The sequence below is a fragment of the Choloepus didactylus genome, chromosome 17 (assembly GCF_015220235.1).
Source record: "Choloepus didactylus isolate mChoDid1 chromosome 17, mChoDid1.pri, whole genome shotgun sequence".
NCBI classification, from domain to species: domain Eukaryota; kingdom Metazoa; phylum Chordata; class Mammalia; order Pilosa; family Megalonychidae; genus Choloepus; species Choloepus didactylus.
Genome location: NC_051323.1, coordinates 58,778,592 through 58,797,867, shown reverse-complemented (window position 1 = coordinate 58,797,867; position 19,276 = coordinate 58,778,592). Strand labels below are relative to the sequence as shown.

General features: G+C 39.0%; 1 protein-coding gene across 7 annotated transcripts in view; it reads left to right on the top strand.

The window, feature by feature from the left end:
- The window catches only part of RASGRP3 (RAS guanyl releasing protein 3), a 113,691-nt gene that overhangs the window by 19,558 nt on the left and 74,857 nt on the right, over nucleotides 1-19,276 (top strand). The window contains exons 1-2 of one of the 7 annotated variants that reach the window (XM_037806546.1): nucleotides 8,089-8,817; nucleotides 13,679-13,750. The exons of 2 other annotated variants lie outside the window; for them this stretch is intronic. The gene's annotated coding sequence lies outside the window, so the exon portion shown is untranslated. Of the gene's footprint in view, nucleotides 1-8,018; nucleotides 8,818-13,678; nucleotides 13,751-19,276 lie in introns of those variants that run through there. 4 more of the 7 variants (XM_037806547.1, XM_037806550.1, XM_037806545.1 and 1 more) reach the window with 4 other exon arrangements.

Genomic DNA, 19,276 nt, shown 5'->3' with positions numbered 1-19,276 from the left:
AAAGAAAAATATAGATAAATGGGACCGCCTCAAAATTAAAAACTTTCATGTTTCAAAGGACTTTGTCAAGAAAAGTGAAAAGGCAGCCCATTCAGTGGGATAAATATTTGGAACCACATAGCCCATAAGGGTTTAGTATCCAGAATATATAAAGAAATCCTACAACTCAACAATAAAGAGGCAAACAACCCAATTAAAAAACGGGCAAAAGACATGAATAGACATTTTTCCAAAGAGGAAACACAAATGGCTAAAAAGCACATGAAAAGATGCTCAATATCACTAGCTATTACAGAAATGCAAATCCAAACCACAATGAGATATCATTTCACACCCACTAGAATGGCCACTATCAAAACAACAGAAAACTACAAGTGCTGGAGAGGATGTGGAGAAATAGGAACACTCATTCGCTGCTCATGGGAATGTAAAATGATGCAGCCACTGTGGAAGATAGTTTGTTGGTTCCTCAGGAAGCTACGTATAGACTTGCCATATGATCCGGCAATCCCATACGAGGTGTGTATACCCAGAAGATTTAAAAGCAGGGATGTGAACAGGCATTTGCATGCTGATGTTCATAGTGGCATTATTCACAATTGCTCAAAGATGGAAGCAACCCAAGTGTCTATCAACCGATGAATGGATAAACAAAATGTGGTATATACGTACGGTGGGATATTATTCAGCTATAAGAAGGAATGAAATCCTGATGCATGCAACAAAATGGATGAACCTTGAGGACAATGTGTGAGTGAAACAAGCCAGACACAAAAGGACAGACATTGTATGATCTCACTGATAGGAACTAATTATAATAAGCAAACTCACAGAGTTATAATCTAGAATATAGGTTACCAGGAGATAGAATGGGGGTAGAGAATGGGGAGCTGATGCTTAATTTGTGCAGAATTTCTATTTAGAATGATTGTGAATGTTTGGAAATGGATAGCGGTGGTGATAGCACATTCTTGTGAGTGTAATTAGCAGAAATGAATTATGTTTGTGAATGTGACTGAAGGGGGATGTTTTGGGTCATGTATGTCACTAGAAGGAAAGTCAGAAGATAAAACATGGGCATGTATAACACAGTGAACCTGTTGTGGACTGTGGTTAATAGAATAAATGTAAGAATGCTCTTTTGTGAATTATAACAAACGTATGACATTACAAGGTGTTAATAATAGGGTGGTATATAGGAAAAATACACTTAATGTAAACTATGGACTATAATTAACAATAATACTTTAATATTCTTTCATCAGTTGTAACAAAGGTACAACACTGATGTAAAGTGTCAACAATAGGGGAGTATATGGGAAGGTTGTATTTTTTTTACTTGACTTTTCTGTAAACCTACAACTTCTCTAATTAAAAAAAAAAAACAATAATTTTAAAAAGCACATTATGCTAAGTGAAGGAAACCACACACAAGGTACTACAAATTGTATTATTCCATCTATATAAAATAAATATAAATAAATTTATAGAGACAGATTAGCAGTTATATAGGGCTGGGGCAGGATAGAGGGATTGAGACATGACTGCTAAGGGGTAGGGGGTTTTTCCTTTTGGAGTAAAGAAAATGTTTTAAAATTGATCGTGGTGATGAATGCACAACTCTGTGATTGTACTAAAAGCCGTCAATTATAGATTTTGGATAGGTTGTATGGTATGTGAATATGTCTCAATGAAACTGCTTTAAAAATGTCCCTCAGTCTCCCAGATGCCTTCACTGGTATTACTGGATGGAATATCACACGTTGCAATGGATGTAGGTAACCAATTACTCTTATAATACCAACAATTAGACTAAAAAAAAAATACAATTGATTTGCCTGCTTGTGATTGATGGCAAGCATGCTTAATTAGAAAAGGCTGTGCAAGTCTATGAAAACTTCTGTGATTACTAAATGATTTTTGGCAGGTAAATGCTGCAGGCTTTGGAGTTAGCAAAACCTGTCTCTTTGCAACTTATTGATTGTAGGCAGACTAGTTAACCTCATTAAAGATCTTCTGGGAGGTAACAATAGCCTTGGAGCATGGCGGTGAGAATTAAACGAGCATAATGCACAGAAATATTAGCTTACTATCATTATTAATTTATGGTTTTCCACATATTCCTCTTTTCTAGAGAGATTATAAGCTTTTTGCAAGCAGAAATATTTGTCATGTATTTTGACGAATCCCTAACGGCAATGCCCATTGAACAGGGATGCTAAAATTTTTCATTTAACTTGCTTTGTCTCAGAGCTTTAGAGGTTGAAAACTGTGCTCAATGATTCTTTCACAATTCTTTCTTTTTATTTGTTACAGGTATGTAGCTAGCACAATTGACTGTAAGTGGGTACTTATTTTGGCTCACAAATGGTTCAAAGGGAAGAAAAGAGGGAGGGAGGGAGGGAGGCAGGGAGGCAGAGAGAGAGAGAGAGAAAGAGAGAGAATTGATTTCCCCCAGGATACTTAGAAGAATGTTGGAAACAAAAAGAGGAGAAAAGGGATTAAAGATGTGTATGCATCTGAGAAAGAGATTGCGTGAGGTAGAACTGACTTGTCCTGAGGATTAGGAGGCGCTGCTGCATGCAGGTTTCTTTGCAAGGAAGGGAAGGTGGAGGTGAAGAGATGCGGCCTCAGTGCCTCAAATCGACCAGCAGGTGGTGTCACCACCTTGGAGCAGCTTCCTTGTAATCGGGCACGAGTGGATGGGGGGCTGCTTCTGTAGTGGGCAGCTGGCAGGGGAGGCTCATGCTGACAATGCGTGTAGGGGATGGGTACCATCTGGGAACTTTTACGGAAGGGACTGGTGCAGACACAAGACCCATCAGGTATTCTCTGAGAAGCCAAATCCAAGTTGCTCAGGTGAGGCCCCCTGCCCTCCTCTTCCTGCATCCTTCGAGCCTGGAGTTCCACTTCTGAGTGACTGGCTATCAAATATTCGGTCCAGGGCCAGCAAGTGAGAGAAGCGAGACATGGTTGGGAGAAAATGTTTTGCTTTGCTCATGGACAGTAAGGCATTTTTGCTCTTGGTCCTTTTCTCTTGATCTCTTTTCTTGTCAGAGACTTTCTCCTCTTTGAGCAGCTGGTCAAAGCACTTTTGGAGGCCTAGTATCTCTTTTCTTATTTTAAAAGGATCTTATTTAAATATAAACAGCTAATATTACATATTTATCACAGAAACAGTAGGAAAGTGCTGGTAAACATAAAGAAGGAAATTTTTAAAAATGTGATCCCAACTCCCAAAGATAACCACTATTAAAAATTTGATATATAATGTTTCAGACTTTTTCCATGTATTCATATATTTTTGTAGAAAACTGGGATCATACTGAGTAAATTGTTTTGCAATTTGTGTTTTTCACTTAGCATGTTCTGAATATTTTTCCATGTTGATATATTTCAAGAACATTATTTTACAATGATTGCATAATGTTACAAGTTAATGTATTATAATGTATTCAGCTACTTTTGGCACATAGATTTTTAAAATATTTCACCAGTATAAGAAATGCATTGAGAAACATCCTCATATGTATGCAAATCCAGGTCATTTTCTCAGGACACATTTCTAGAACAGGAACTGCTGAGTGTAAGGGTAAGATACTTTTAAAAGCTTCTGTTGTATATTACAAAATTATCTTCCTGACACATTATACCAATTTGTAATCTTGTGAACAGAGAGGGTACCATTTTCTCAAACCTTCTGACAACATTGGGAATTATCATTTTTTCATCTTTGACAATTTTATGGAGAATGAATGGTATTCTATCATTGTTTAATTCACACTCCTTTATTAGGGAAGCTGAATTTTTTTCATATATATATTGGTCATTTCTTTTTCTTTCCTATTCATATCTGTTGTCCATTTGTTAATTGCTATTTATATGCTAAGACTATTAATGCTGTACCAAAAGTGCTTCAGTTTTTTTTCTCATTTTGTTATTTGGGATATAAGTTTGGTTTTGGTGGAGTTATTTTTGAGATACACAAATTTTACATAAATGTTTTACATAAATATTTACATTTTTATTTACTTAAATATTTCAATTTTCCTTTAGAGCTTCTGCTTGTGTGATCATGATTAAAATAATTTTCATGATAAAATATCTTAGTTATAGTTAAAATAATTTTAAGATTCTAAAACCAATCACATAATTTTCTTCAAGTTTGTGGATGGTTTTATTTTCACACTTAACTCTTGAGTCCATCAGGCTTTTACTTTGTATAGGGTATGTAGCAATGATTTCATCTTTATATTTCCTAATAGTTAACTATTGAACCAGTTATTGAATAACCCATCCTTTTCCTACTGGGCTTAAACACCATATTCAATAAATAATAAACATTTTATATAGTACTTGCATCTATATTTCTGGTTTTCTATTCTGTTCTGTCTCTGCCTCTTTTGGCACCAGTGCCAAACTTATAATTCTTCAAATTTTTGGCATATTTAATACCTGGCCCTCCAATCATTGTTCTTTTGAAATTATCTTTACCATTCTCAGTTTTTTATTCTTTCAAATAAATTTCAGGATTTTTATTTATTTATTTATTTTTGGCCTGTTTAAAAAAACTCTTTGGGATTTTAACCCAAAGTTCATTTGGTTATAAGCCAATTTGGGGAGAATTTGCATCTTTACAGTGTTGAGTCTTCCAGTCAAGGAAAATTGTATAACTCCCCATTTAGTGAAATATTTTTTTATCTTCTCAATAAAGATTTCTGATTTTCTTTATGTAGGTTATGCACTTTTTTTGGCTAGTCCTAGAATTTTTTTCTATTATGTTTTCTAACTTGTTTTGATTATTGTAAGAAATGTAAGTAATCTATTAATTTTGTGTATTTATTTTGTAAATGATCACCTTACTGAAGTGTCTAATTATTTGCAAACTTTTTTTGTGTTGATTCCATTGAGTAAATGATTATAACACTGGCAAGTTGGATAATTAATCTCCTGCTTCTCATAATTATTCGTTTCTTTTTCTTGTCTTGTTGCAATGGCTCAAATGTCCAGAACAAAGTTAAATGATGGTTGTGAAAATGAGCATCCTTTTCTTGTTTCTGACTTTAATGTTAATACCGCTAGTATTTCCCCATTATGCATGATACCCATGTTTGGTTGGTTTGAGATAGATAATCTTTATGATGTTAAGAAGAATTCTTTTAACTCTATTTTATTAATCAAAAACAGAAATGAAAATTTATCCAATGATATTTAATGATTACCTATTGTGCCAATCCAAAAACTTTTCTCCATTGACTTATTTATGTCTTAATTATGCTGATACATTCCTTGGCATTAAGATATTTTCACATCTCTAGGAAAAAACTATTTTTATACATGAGGTTACTGTGTTATTTCCTTTATGATGCTATGTCAGGGTTTTTTTTTTAAGTCAGGGGTTATGTTCGCATTCTATCACTTTGTGTACTGGTACATTTTATATAGCATGGTAATTATGCTAAAACTTAGAGAGAACTTGATTTTGTAAGTAATCTTAACTTAAAATTTCTCTTGGAAACAATAATGTGATAACCTTTTAAACATTTCCATGATTATTGATCTGTGGTTTGTGAACTTGGATCAGCTTGCCTTTAATTACTGTTTTGGCTGTGCCCCACAATATTTGGTATATTTTATTTCATTTTTTGAACTTCTTAAGCATTGCGTGATTTGTTTTTTTGATTTCTTCTTAATCAATTCTTTTTAAAGAAGAGGTATAAAATTTTTCCAAGAGTTCAGACCTCTTCAGACTTATACTTTTGTAATTAATTTTACAGTGTGGTCATAGAATATGTCCAGCATAATTTCCTTGTTGGGAGAGGGAATTATTTAAAATCTTTTCTGTGTCCTAATATAAAATCAATTTTGTAAACTTTCCTTATATCTTTTCCTAAGGGAACTACACAGAAGATCCTTCTCTTTAATCATTCATTTCTTCATTCAGCATTGTTTCAGCAGTATGTCTCCTACTTATCAGGCATAGTATCAGGCACAACAGGATATAAAAATGAATAAGAATACATTTTCTCTGAGGTTGTCAAAGTTTGGATGGAACACAGACATATAAAGATCCAATTATAAAACAGGGTAAGAAATGCAATAGCAGCAGAATATGCAAAAGGTAGGGGCAACTAAGAGTGGGATCCAAGTCCCGTCCGAGGCTCTGGGAAGACAAAGCTGATTAGATATCACCATGCCCTGCAAGTCCAAAAGTGTAGTAATCCAGTAGTAAATTGGGGCAAGTGAGAGATGTGATAGAACAGGAAGAGCAGAGGGGATTTTCACACTCAAGGGGCAGGTGGAAGAAGAGAACTCTACAAAGGAGGCCAAGGGAGGAAGAAGTAAATTTTCCAGACGCCAAGGGAGGGGAACATTTCATGCAGGCCATGGTCAAGGAGCAAATGTAGCCAATAACTCCACTAAGATTAAAGGAAAAATGCATCCACTGGCCTTGGTCTTTGGTGACTAGGGGAAGGCAGTTTCAGTGAAGTAGGGGGAGGAAGCAGCATGAGACTTGAATGGGATGTGAGATGGTGGACAAGAAAACTTCCTGAAGCTTAGTTGTGAATGGAATGAGTTAGGACAGTAAGAAAAGGGACAAAGGATCAAAAAGATTGTTTTTAGGACAAACAACTCTAACATGTGAGCATGTTTAGAAATATGGAGGGTGAGCTGGGAGGGAGAGAAGCCATGACTGTTGGCCGGAGGAGGTGGGCAAGATTGAGCCACAAAGCCCAGAAGGAGGGGCACTTCTCAGATTGAAGGAAATGATGGGTATTTGTAGGTAGCTTGGGCAGAGAGATGGGATCTCCCCATTTCTTTGCAAGGCTGGAAGAAGTTAGCATTGTAGACTCTTCAGTCCCACTCCTGATCCTGACTGGAGGGTGCAGGGCCTTGGACTCTGCATTGGCTGTTTGCTTCCTAGTATGATTCAGGATCCATCCCCTCCATCCATGTAAAGGAATTACAGAAGAATCTCTCCACTTTTTTTACTGTTCCTGAGGCTGTTTTCTCTCGGTCATTGAAGGGTTTCTAGAAGTCTCTCTTCTTTAACTATGTGATATGCATTAGATCATCAGAATAACTATCACAGTCGATGGCAAATAGAATGGCAGATGCCACAAGATCACAAAAGTTGGTTACTGCAAATACAAAGGAAAAGAAAATTGAAATAATATTTCAAATCTTCAGTAGGCCTCCTTTTCTGTTTCTGATTGAAGATGGTCACATCAGCAAAAGTACCAATCAAGGTTATATATATTTTAGCATATTGAATTTTATAGCTGTAGTTTATTTCTATAACTAACTGAACCATTAGAAAGGACTACATTTTGATGCTTGCAAGATTTTTCCATTTACACTTTGGGCTTTCACAAGTTGGGAATAAATACTGTCCTCTGAAAGTATGGCAAGACTTAAGGTCTCTGTTTTTTATGTTATTCTAGAAAAACACTCTATCTTCTCTACAATGGGAAACTTCTAGTTTGATTATCACTGTAAGTAATTACAAGACAAACCCCAGATATGAAAGATTGCCTCCCAGGCTCTCTACTGAGCAAAAACTCCCTTGTTAAAACTCAAGTTTGACAGTGTAACAGGCTCAATATAGTTCCCAAATTCCCCAGGGGGTTTTAACCATCTTTCTTGGATGTTCATTTTGCCAAATGAGCTGACTCCCTGTTGTGTCTCCACTCCGAAGGGGCAAGCCTAGGAACTGATTTTGGGAAGTGTGATCCTTATTATTCTTAGAAGTTGGATACCCAATAAACGTTCCTTAGAGAGGGCGAAAGAAGAAGGGGAGGTGGGTGGGAAACCAGCCCAGATGAGAAGTGTGAATTCAACAAGGCATCGGAGATGGTTTTCCACCTTTGAGATGAGCCCAGGAAACAGCAGGTTGGCCCAACTTAGCAGCACACCAAAGCGGGCAGCAGTGCATCTGTAAAGTGCTGTGAAAGTTCACCGATGATTTCTGTTTCCATTTGAATTCACTAATAAACTCAATTGCTCTGCTGTAAAATGTTGATGTAATCCAACAGACAGCTATATGGAAAATCAGTTTTGAGTTACGTAAAATCGTTTCCATTAGCTTGTTAGATAAAGCTGCATCCTCCCAGATTTGCCTCCTCAGCATCACTTGACACAGCAGCCTTGGCCATTTCAAACCAACCATACCAGCGTGTGAAAATAAACCTAAGCATTCTTAGACCGTTATTTGGGGTCTGTCTTCCTCAGAACAGTCCACTCAGTCTTATGGTTATTCCAACAAACTGGAGCTTTGGATGGTACAGAAGAAACTAAACCAAGATGGAGAGTTTGATGGATGTGCTTTGGTGGCACCTGGATTATAGAGCAGCCTCTAGCCGTATGTGTTTCCTTTATCTTGCTGATCTTTTCTTGCTGTTCAAGACCACCAATGAAAGCCTGAGATGAGAGAGCACAGGGACTTCCCCACCCCACCCTATACCAACCCAGTTAACTTTGCACTTGCCGTGACCTTCCCTCCAGTATGACTTGTCAGCTGTTCCGGGTTTGTTGCTAGAAGAAAAAAAAATGTAGAATGTACTGCTTCTCTGCATACTAATGAAATGGCTGAGCCAACTCAGGGGTTATGAGAAGGTTTGCGAATTAGGAGAATAATGTTCTTCAGTTTCTGACCTCCTGGCATGGCAGCGGTGTTTATCAGGAGACGCATGTGACTGGTGAAGACACAGAGCCGCAGCTTGAAGGAAACAGCTGCTCGCAGCCGGCTCCGGCACTTGGCAGCTGGACAGGCAGGGTGCTGCTGTGAGGGACACCACGACAAAAGTCACCCCGTAAGTAAGTGGAGAACCTGTACTCTGTGTGTGTGTGTGTGTGTGTGTGTGTGTGTGTGTGTGCGCGCGTGCGTGCTTTGCAGGTCACTGCTGTTTTTTTTTTTTTAAATGTTGATTTTGGTTCCTTCTGTGGCACTATAGAGGAGGTGTTTTATAAACTTGTTGTCAATGCCTTTTGTGTTTTTACTGACTTTGTACAAGCTTGTTTCCTAACTTTGACGGATGAAAGGGACATAGTGCTTGATCCCTATACAAGAAAGTGTGAGTTTATTTCCCAGTGTCTAGGATTTTTAGGGTCCTTGGATTTTAGGGTCAAAACCAAGTTTTGGTTATGAACTTCTTAAGCGACTGGATGACTATATTTGATTTTAATCAGTTTTACCATTGAAACCAAAAAGCTTGAAAGTATAATTTAAAAAAATAACTTCTGAATTTACTGTTAGATCTGATTTGACCTTTCCTAGCCAATTTTTAAGAACATTGCATTTAAATATGTGTAACAATCTGCAAAATAGAAAACAGACAAAACATTTAGATGCACATTAGAAATCATATTTAGATTTCATGTATGCTTCCCAATTCATTGAAAGCTATGTTCAATATCTATATATTGCCTTCTTTAGCAAACTAATTCACCTTCATTACTTTAAAGCTAAAGCATTTAGTGTCTCCTGATCTTCCTTAATTTAGATAAGGGAAAGTTTGTGTTCTTATGATGCTCGGGGTCTTTCTTCCTTGTTTATGACCTGGATTATAAAAGTGATGCCTGCAGCTGATTATCAGCTCTGGAGGCCTGGTGTCCAATTAAACAATTAACCAAAGCAAGGACCTGCTGGTTCCCAGGCTCCTTCAGCAGTGAGGGAGGATGCTCTTGGGAGAGGCAGGAAAGCAGACCCACACGGGAACCAAGCTGTTGTTCAGAGACTTTTGTCTTTCCATGGTAGTTGCCAGACAGGATGCTTCAGATGAGAGGAAAAAGGGGACAGGGAGAGGGCAGGGCCCTGAGCAGAGATGATGTAAACCTCTGGAAGGGACGGCCCTCTGCATCAGTGCTGCAGGGAGACAATCCAGCAGGGCCGTTCCTGGTTTGCCTGGACATTGTGGAGGGGAATGAGAGTGGCTGCTTTTATTTGAGTTCTTGCCAAACAGTTGTTTTGCTTACACCAAGCCCAAGAAACCCAGAAGTGTGCTTGCATCCCCAAGTGACCAGTGGTTTGTCCAGGAGGCTCAAGTTGCACAATTTTCTTCCTTTGGACACCTGCCTGGCGAGGGAAGGCTGCTCCCTCTCCAACCTGGCCACCCCTTGTTGTATGCGGAGAATGGGTTAACAATGTCCCAGAACAGGCTGGTTCTGCCATGGACTTGGCCTCTACACACTAGTCTCAGGTCCCACACCAGCCAAAGATCTGTGGTGGAAGAAGTTTCGGGTGCACCATCTGAAAAAATGGCTAGCCTGGCATCGGAACATTCTCTTCCTTCTTTTCCTTATTAAAATATAAGAGCTCAGATGTGGCCCTCTCTCTCTCTCTAACTAAGCCACCTTGGCAGGTGATCTCGCTGCCTTCTCCCCAATGTGGGACCTGACTCCAGGGGTGTAAATCTCCCTGGCAACACAGGATATGACTCCCAGGGATGAATCTGGACCTGGCATCATGGGATTGAGAACATCTTCTTGACCAAAGGGGGATGCGAAATGAAACGAAATAAAGCTTCAGTGGCTGAGAGATTTCAAATGGAGTTGAGAGGTCACTCTGGTGGGCACTCTTACGCACTATATGGGTAACACTTTTTAGGTTTTAATATATTGGAATAGCTAGAAGTAAATACCTGAAACTACCAAACTCCAACCCAGTAGCCTTGACTCTTGAAGACGATTGTGTAACAGTGTAGATTACAAGGGGTGACAGTGCGATTGTGAAAACCTTGTGGACCACACATCCTTTATCCAGTGTATGGATGGATGAGTAGAAAAATGGGGACAAAACCTAAATGAAAAATAGGGTGGGATGGGGGTGTGTGTGTGATTTGGGTGTTCTTTCTTTATTTTTATTTTTTATTTTGATTCTGATTCTTTCTGGTGCAAGGAAAATGTTCAAAAATAGATTGGGGTGATGAATGCGAAACTATAAGATGATACTGTGATCAGTTGATTGTACACCATGGATGATAGTATGATATGTGAATATATCTCAATAAAACTGAATTGAAAAAAAATATATATAAGAGAATCCATTAACCCTAGGGTGTTCAATGAGGAAAGGTATTTCCAACTCCCCCATTCCTGTTTATGCCATTTGTGTGAGGTCGTTGGGTCAGAACATGGCCACGTGGCCCAGTGACTTCCATGTTCCACGGCAGGGAGCAGCTGCCCTGCCCGGCAATTCTTGATGGAGGCTGCGCCTGGAACTGTTTCACTTCTTCCACCGCCTGGTAGTGGAAAAGAACTCCCAGGTGAAACTGGTTCTCTAATAAGCCCAGAATGAAAGAGCCTCCCATAATAAAAGAGGGTGTCCCAGCGAGACTCAGAGCATCCTTTGCATTATGAAAGTACTGGATTTTCAAACATCCACAGGTTATTGTGAAAAATCCACCTTCAAAATACTAATAACAAAATAATAAAAATCATGATCTTACATGCAGAAGGTACACCCACCCATAAAGTCAAAGACTTTTAGATCTGCACAGGATGGACAGAATGTGGGATTTAAAGCCTTCATTCTGAAGATGAGGGAATGGGAGCATGTAGCAAATTTATCTGAGTCACAGCGCTAGTCAGCACAAGCCACAAACGAGAGCTCAGTGCTTCTGTTCCTGTGACTATTATGACGGTAATGCTGACAACAAGTTCAGATGGGGAAACTGAGGCTTAGGGGGCCTTAAAATGACTCGGCTTGTCACAGCACAGATCTGGCAGAGATCTTAGTCACTCCTGGATCTGGCTCCAGAACCCACCATCTTCTCCACCACACCCCTGGGCTGCTTCTCAGAAGACCAGTGTTAAATGGGTTCAAGCGCTGTCTCTTTACCAGGTGACTTCTGATTTTCAAATCTCACCAGCCACCAGTGCAGGGGAACCAGAGAAGGATGTGGGCAAGCCACTCAAACACAGGGGACCTTAGGCCGAGTTGGCGTGGGGGACACTGAACTCAATCTGCGAGCGTTGTAAGGGTGCTTATCATCCATCCAGAGTTTTTACCCCAAATAACCTCCCCAGAACTTGGAAAAGAGAGAAACTGAGCAGCAGCTGTTTTGCAGGTATATGAAAAGAGGGAGTGAGTGGAAACAGGGCAACTAGTCATTAAACAAAGGCTGGAGGATCCAGGGAGGCTCCTCTTCTCTAAAAGATGAGGATGACCACACCTGCCCAGGCCACGTATTTAGGGCTGATGTCTGCATAAGACCTGGCCCCTGGAATTCAGGCTGGAGCTCCTTAGTTACATGGCCCTGTGGACGTTAAAAAATAAAAGTAGTGGCACACATCTCCTAATCCCATACATTTAAACTTACAAGCTTATGAAATGCAAATGAGAATATTTCCAGCAAAATAAGATTAGACACAGTGTGTTAGCGCCCCTTCCAACTCTCCAGGGCAGGAAGGGCTGGGTTTCCTCCCCTGACAGCCTAAACCCAAACTGTGTGGAATCACAATTGGCAGCCTGTTTTTCTCTTTGAAAATACTTAAACGACAGCCCCCACATTGCTAAGAACAGCAACGAGAGCGAGCTTTATTCTTAACCTGGAACACACTGCTCTCAGTTTTTCCCATCACTCTTTTCCTTCTGAGGACAACCCCTCCCCTCCTGGCTTAGTAAAATGCTATCAGACCTGTTGGCTGTGGCTCCAGCTGCAAGGCTGGTTGTGGATGGGGCTTGTTTATGAGTAGAAACAATGCGATCTGTCACTACGGTTCTGTTGGCTCTGAGCTGTGAGGCACTTGTCTCTGTTGCTGAGATCGGCCCACACCCACTGTGGCCCTGACGTCACACTCTTTCCCTATCTGCCTCATTTAGAGACTGGAGGTCTCACTAGGGGCAAGGACCCCCCGGCTTTTCTGGGTCATCTAACAGAGACAGGGCCCTTATAGAAACCTACTCCTTGAACCCTTTAACTTTTTTTATTGGGCTCTTCTCATGGCTCCATGTGATTAAACATGAAAATTAGGGTTGGCAATAATGAGAAAGAACGCTGAATAAGATGTAACTAGTCAGGAAGGACTTTTGGTTCACCAGGAGGAGAATTCAGCAAGAAGACTATACATAGATGTCTTTGTAAATGTTACCTATTTTTTTTTTTCCCAAGGTGGTTATGACAAGATTACACATCTTGACGATCAAACTATTGCTAGCAAGAAAGGGAATTTCATCCTGCCTGATGTCTTAATATTAAGCCCAACTCAATAGCAGCCAACACTGCAGTCTGATAAACCAGAAATTAAACTGGAAATTAACCTCCAATCCTTGCAGGCGATTGCTTATTTCCAAAGAAATTGGCATTGTCCAGTGGGTGTGATATGGAGGCACAAGAGATGGGTTCAGAATCACCACAAACCCTACCAGTCATTCTCCAGGACTGGTTTGAAACAGAATACATTATTTTCTTAGAAACTTTTAGGAGAAGGAAACAAATTTTGTGATGAGCTGTTTATTTTGTTAGTTTGTTTGCTTCTGCCGAATGGTAAATAACCAATACTTTGTGTTTCAAAGGAAACTGTTCCCAAACAGATAACTCTCCTGGCCCTTCCTTTCCCTTTGTAAAGATGGCTTATTTACAGTGCTTGGACTTATTTAGCTGTTTGAGTGCCAGGTACCATTGCTTTATGGGATTTGAAGTCTTTGATTTTTTTTTTTTTTTTCTGTGGAATGCAGGGTCATTGTGCTTTGATTTTCCTTGAGCCGGTGTTTGTTATCGAGAAGACAAACCTCTGCAAGAATTTACAGGTATAAGGCATTTTCGTACATTTTGTCACATTCCCATGAAAGAAAGTGGACGTTATTGCCATTGTGTACAGTGAGGAGACTGAGGGTGAGAGAGCCAGTGATCAGCCGTGGTCGCCAAGCTAATAATTAGCAGAGCTCATCTAACTCCCTATCTGATTCCCACTGCTGCACTTTTCCTTAGTTTGTGCTGTCTTCCAGAGAAAGACCACTTCCAACTCTTCTGTAACCATGTACTTATACACCTGTAGAATTGTCCTTTGTGATGAAAAGTGATATATTATTATCTTCTGATGGGCAAAGGGCAAACAGATGACTGATATGCGACCTCACGCACCTTTATCAGTAAGTTAGCAAGGTCGTAAAAATGACAGTGCGTGGAGCCTGATAATTTTACTGTGCAGCTGCACATTGTAATGACCAAGGTTTGGAAGCAGGAAAACACAGGTCAACAGCTTTGGGACAATATGAGCTATTACAGAGTTTATTTCTAAAGTAGCTGTTTTGAGTGTGAATGTAAATGGTAGCCTTCTTTGAATTAAAAAAATATCCTGAAAACCATTTCATTCCTGAATTGACTTCAAGAGCATTTTTCCTTAGTGTCTGGTGTAATCATCAGAACTTTTTGTACCTTTCAAGGGGATTAAAGAAGAAAGTAGATTTTAAAAAGAGAGAGGAAAAAATGAAATGGTGGACTAAAGGTCTACCTTCCTGGATAGTCTACAGAATCTGAGGTAATATAAAACTTGATGGCCCTGTTATAAGCAGAGAATTCAACTCAATATATAATTGATTCACATAACTGCAGGTATCACAGTATCTTTTGTTTCCATTTGATCAAATTGGTACTCTTACTTTCTGAGGCTTTCTCTATTTGCCAAGTGCTGCCATATATATATATCTAACTTAGTGTCTGTTTGGTAGACCCCTCTCTGGTGACTTGGAGTTACGTACCCCAAGAAAACATGTTGTTAATCTTAATCCATTCCTGTGGGTGTGAACCCATTATAAATAGGACCTTTTGAGGAGGTTAATTCAGTTAAGGTGTGACCCAACTGAATCAGAATGGGTCTTAATCCTATAACTGGAGGCCTTAAAGAGAAGGCCCCAGAGAGAGAAGCCATTGGGAGCAGCCAGATGCTAGAAGTCAACGGATCCCAGAGCAGAAAGGAGAAGACACCACCATGTGCATTGCCAGGTGATGGAAAAGCCAAGGAACCCCAAAGATTGCCGGCCACCAGAAGATACCCACCCCAGGAGGAAGCAAGCCTTCTAGCCAATAGATTCCTGTTGTTAGGCCAACCCATTGTATGGTATTTGTTTTAGCAGCTAGGAAGCTAAAACACTTCACCATCTCACTAAATGTTCCAAAGCCCTTGCATAAATCATGCTATTGATTCGCTGCTATTTTATAAGCAGACTCTGAGTTTAAGCTTTGAACATGTCCCAGATACAATCTTTAACAGAAGAACTAGTAGTGGGAAAAATAACATGGAAAAAATGAAATTCCTATCTAATCCCAGAGCTTCATTTAGTCACCACTTTTCTGCTGCTTAGTTATTTCAAAAATCACAGACACTGCATTTGAATCTGTGATTTTACCACTTCTCCTTTTCCCCTCCGAGGCATTTATACTGGCTTAAAGGAAGGGCAGTGGGCTGGAGAAGAATGCAGGCAAGGAGTCATCAATCAATCTGCTACGTAATCAGATTCCAAATTCTTTTTTTTCTAAAGGCTGTTTTGTCACTCTTCTGTTTTGTTTTGAGAAAGTAATATTTTTTCCCTGCATTCAATAATTCAAAATGGGCTGAAACAAGTTTCCTTGGAGTCTTTAATACAAGTTAACTTTAGGAAGGGAACACTTAGGTATTCCTTCCCAGGAATGTACACACCAGGTCTGTTTTACAGAACTCTTTTAGAACTGGAATCAAGGTCTGGAATGTCCTTCTCCAGCCATACTCTATCAACCCTGTGATCATTGAAGATGAATGTCCACAAACCAATTCAATGTATTTTTCTGGAGTTCATTACTCTAGAATTTAAAACAGTTTTGAAATAGAAGAACTGAGTATACTGTCCATATTTGGGTATGGAACTCACACCATAAGCTCAGTTTGACTGAACTGTGGATTCTGCTCTGCTTTCAGTTCTGTTTTTTAAAAGTAGAAAGTATTTCATCTATGCATGGAATGCTTGCCATTCAGAATCATATGAGTTGACAGGATGTTTCAGAGATCATTATTATTTTTATGGCAAGGACGAATGCCCCACCTGAATGGTGATGCTGGAAATTTCTCGGTAGTCTCTTTTTCCCCCCAGTCACTCTGATTCCGAGATGGATCTGCCTCTTTTTATTTTCCTTCTGTAGCAGGCATGTTAACTGGGTCTGCTACTGGGAGAGGAAAAAAATCAACATTTATTTTCATTCAACATTCTTCCAGAAGAGAAAAACTAAATTTCAGACAGATTGAGTATCTTGCACAAGATTACAAGCCAGTGAGTAGTGAAGTGAAGGACTAGTCCTAGTCTGACAAAAAAGTACCTGCTTTTTCCATTCAGCCAGAGTCTCTCGCTATGTCTATGTTAAAAATTGATGCTCTGTATTGAAAAGGGAGCTAATCTGTGCCATCGGGATGCTGCTGTCCTTGTCATATAACTTATATTATATCCTAAGAAAGTCATGTCCAATACATAGTCATTTCCATTAGAAGGCTGCTATAGGACAGCAGATATGTGCTAGGACTGTGGATTCATAATTGTACCCTGAGGTCTCCCTGTGGCCTGGGATGGTGATGTTCATGTGTCAACTTTACTAGGTTATGGTGTCCAGTTGTTTGGTTAAGCAAGCGCTGGTCTGATTGTTTCTGTGAGGACATTTCGTGGACTTAAATCGTGGGTCAGTCTATAGCTGATTACACCTACAATCAACAAAGGGGATTGCTTTCAGCAATGAGAGAGAAGTTTTATCTAATCAGTTGAAGGCATTAAAGGGAGAACTGATGATTTCAGGAATCAGAAGGAAGGATTTCCATCTCTACTTCTACCAGCCAGCTTCTCCTGGGGAACTCATTGAAACCATAATCAGAGTTCCCATCTTGCATCTTGCCTTACAGAATCAGGCACCATGGTTGCATGAGCTAATTCCTATAATAAAGCTCATAACATTTAGATTACACACTGACAGACACACACACACACGTCCTTTCGGTTCTGTTTTCCTGGAGAATCCTGACTAATACATTGCCCTACCCAGAATAAATACATTCTGTTTCATTGTTGAGGGGTTCTCCCAACTGTGGGGCTTGGTACCTCAGGCAGGGCACTCCTGAAAAGCTAAGCCCCTGGCAGCACTATCTCAGATGATGACAGGTATAAAAAAGAGCATGACTGTTGGACCTGGCTGATTAACTACAGTGACAGTTTGCTTTAAATTATACTTAGTTTCTACAAGAAGTGACATAATTTTGGCACCAGGAGGGGCAACCATACGCACTCTACAAAATGTTTCTTGGGACCATGGTTAGAAGTAGACTAAAGGGCTGAGCAGACTGTAAAGCAGGACAAGTAAAATGTATTTCCTGCTATTTACTTCTCTGTTTTAGAAGAAATATTGCATTTTTCTTCTCACTTGAAGCTGTAGGAACTTGGGTTGTCTTACACCATGATAGTGATGTTATTGTCTAAGAACTGAGGGTTTACCTTTTTAAGCTACAGGGATGGTTGACAAAAGTGTCATGAGTAAAATTCTGCAACCATTTGAAATACTCTCTCACATCAAGCTTGTGTTAAAGAGGGTAGTATGTTTGGAAAACTGTTTTGAGCTTTAATTGTCAGATTGGGAAAATATCTTCAACCCAAAGCTGTTGATAGTTCAGTTTATGAGACCCCTTCTGTGGAAGCCAGAATGGACATTCAGTTCATAAGGAAAATAAACCAAAAATATATTTACATATAAGACGATTCATTTGGTAGATATTTTAAGTACACACTTTGTGCTGCATATTACGCAAATATGAATAATTACATAGACTGGATATTACAGCCTAGTATGGTAGATCAACATTAAAAAAGTTATTACAATACTTATCTCACAATACATAGATATATATTCTACCCAAAAGGTTTGTACAAAGTTCTATGGCTGCCTGGGGAAGGGAGATGACTAACAATATCAGGGTGAGGCAGGGAAGGTTCCCAAAGGTTAGTGACCTTTGAGCTAGGTATAGAAAGATAAGTAGTCACTCTTCAAAAAGAGAAAACAATTTTTTCAAAGAGCCCATTCCAGGAATAACATGTACCTTGGTGGAGCTGAATAATAGGGTACATGTTGAAGGAGTGACTGAAAAAAAGGCGTGAAACACAAGGTGGTTCCAGATGGTTATGAGTGGATTTGCCTTCTGAAGTATTTGGTCATTTTTGAGACCCAGTTAAAGGTTTTCCTAAAAAACGTTTTAGTATAGAAATTTTCAAACATATACAAAAGTAGACAAATAATATAATTAATCCCCATGTACTCATCATCTGACTTTAACACTTTCAATTCATGGTCAATCTTGTTTCATCTATACCACAACCCATGTTCTAACCTTTCCATATTATTTTTAAAGTAAATCCCAGATATTTAATCATTCCACCTGTAAACATTTTAGTATGTATTTCCAAAAGATAGGTTCTATTGTTAAAAATTCACATCATTACTACATTTAAAACAACAATAATTCTTAATTATTGTTGAAATTTGTCAAGTAGAGGAGCATTATGAGTATACTCTGAAGGCAATGAGAAGTACAGATTGGAGAGAAAAAAAAAAAAAACAAAACACCAAAATCCAATATAAGAGCCCAGATGTGAGTTTGAATAAAAAGGAGTGGCATTGCTGATGGTGAGGGTGGAGGAATTTTCAGAATATTTGAAAAGTAAAGTTTGATAGCCCTTTAGATCAATTGTATTTGGGGTGAGGAAGAGGAGGGGTTGAGGAGGATTTGGAGGTTTCAACTTAGATAACCAGCAAATAAAATGCCATTATCTGACACAGTGTTGGATTCCCTTGGAAATAATTAGGTCATTATTATCCAGAGAATAATGGAAACAAATCTGAAATAGGAAATATTTCCTATTACCCTCAAACAAAGCTTAGAGATTTGGAGCATTTGGAGAAATTTTAGTTGCTTCAGCTTAATAAAGCCATTAACAAAACTAGGCAAACCTGCAAAGAATAGCCATCTAAAATGTTCAAGGGGGAAAAGGAGCCACTTGGACAGAATGAAAATTGAGACCTCTTCTGTTTACATATGACCGATAGTTACAGAATCATAAAGGCTAATGAACATGTCTTACTCACCAAATCCCCAAACACTAGAGGTTTGAAAGGGGTGAATTTAAAATAAGGAAAGGAATTTATTTTGTATTCATTTGTTATGATGAAAATTTTCAAACAAAAAGATTGAAAGAAATATACAATGAATACTCATATACCACCAATTAGAGTCTACAACTAACAATTTACTATATTTGCTTTACCAATCTATC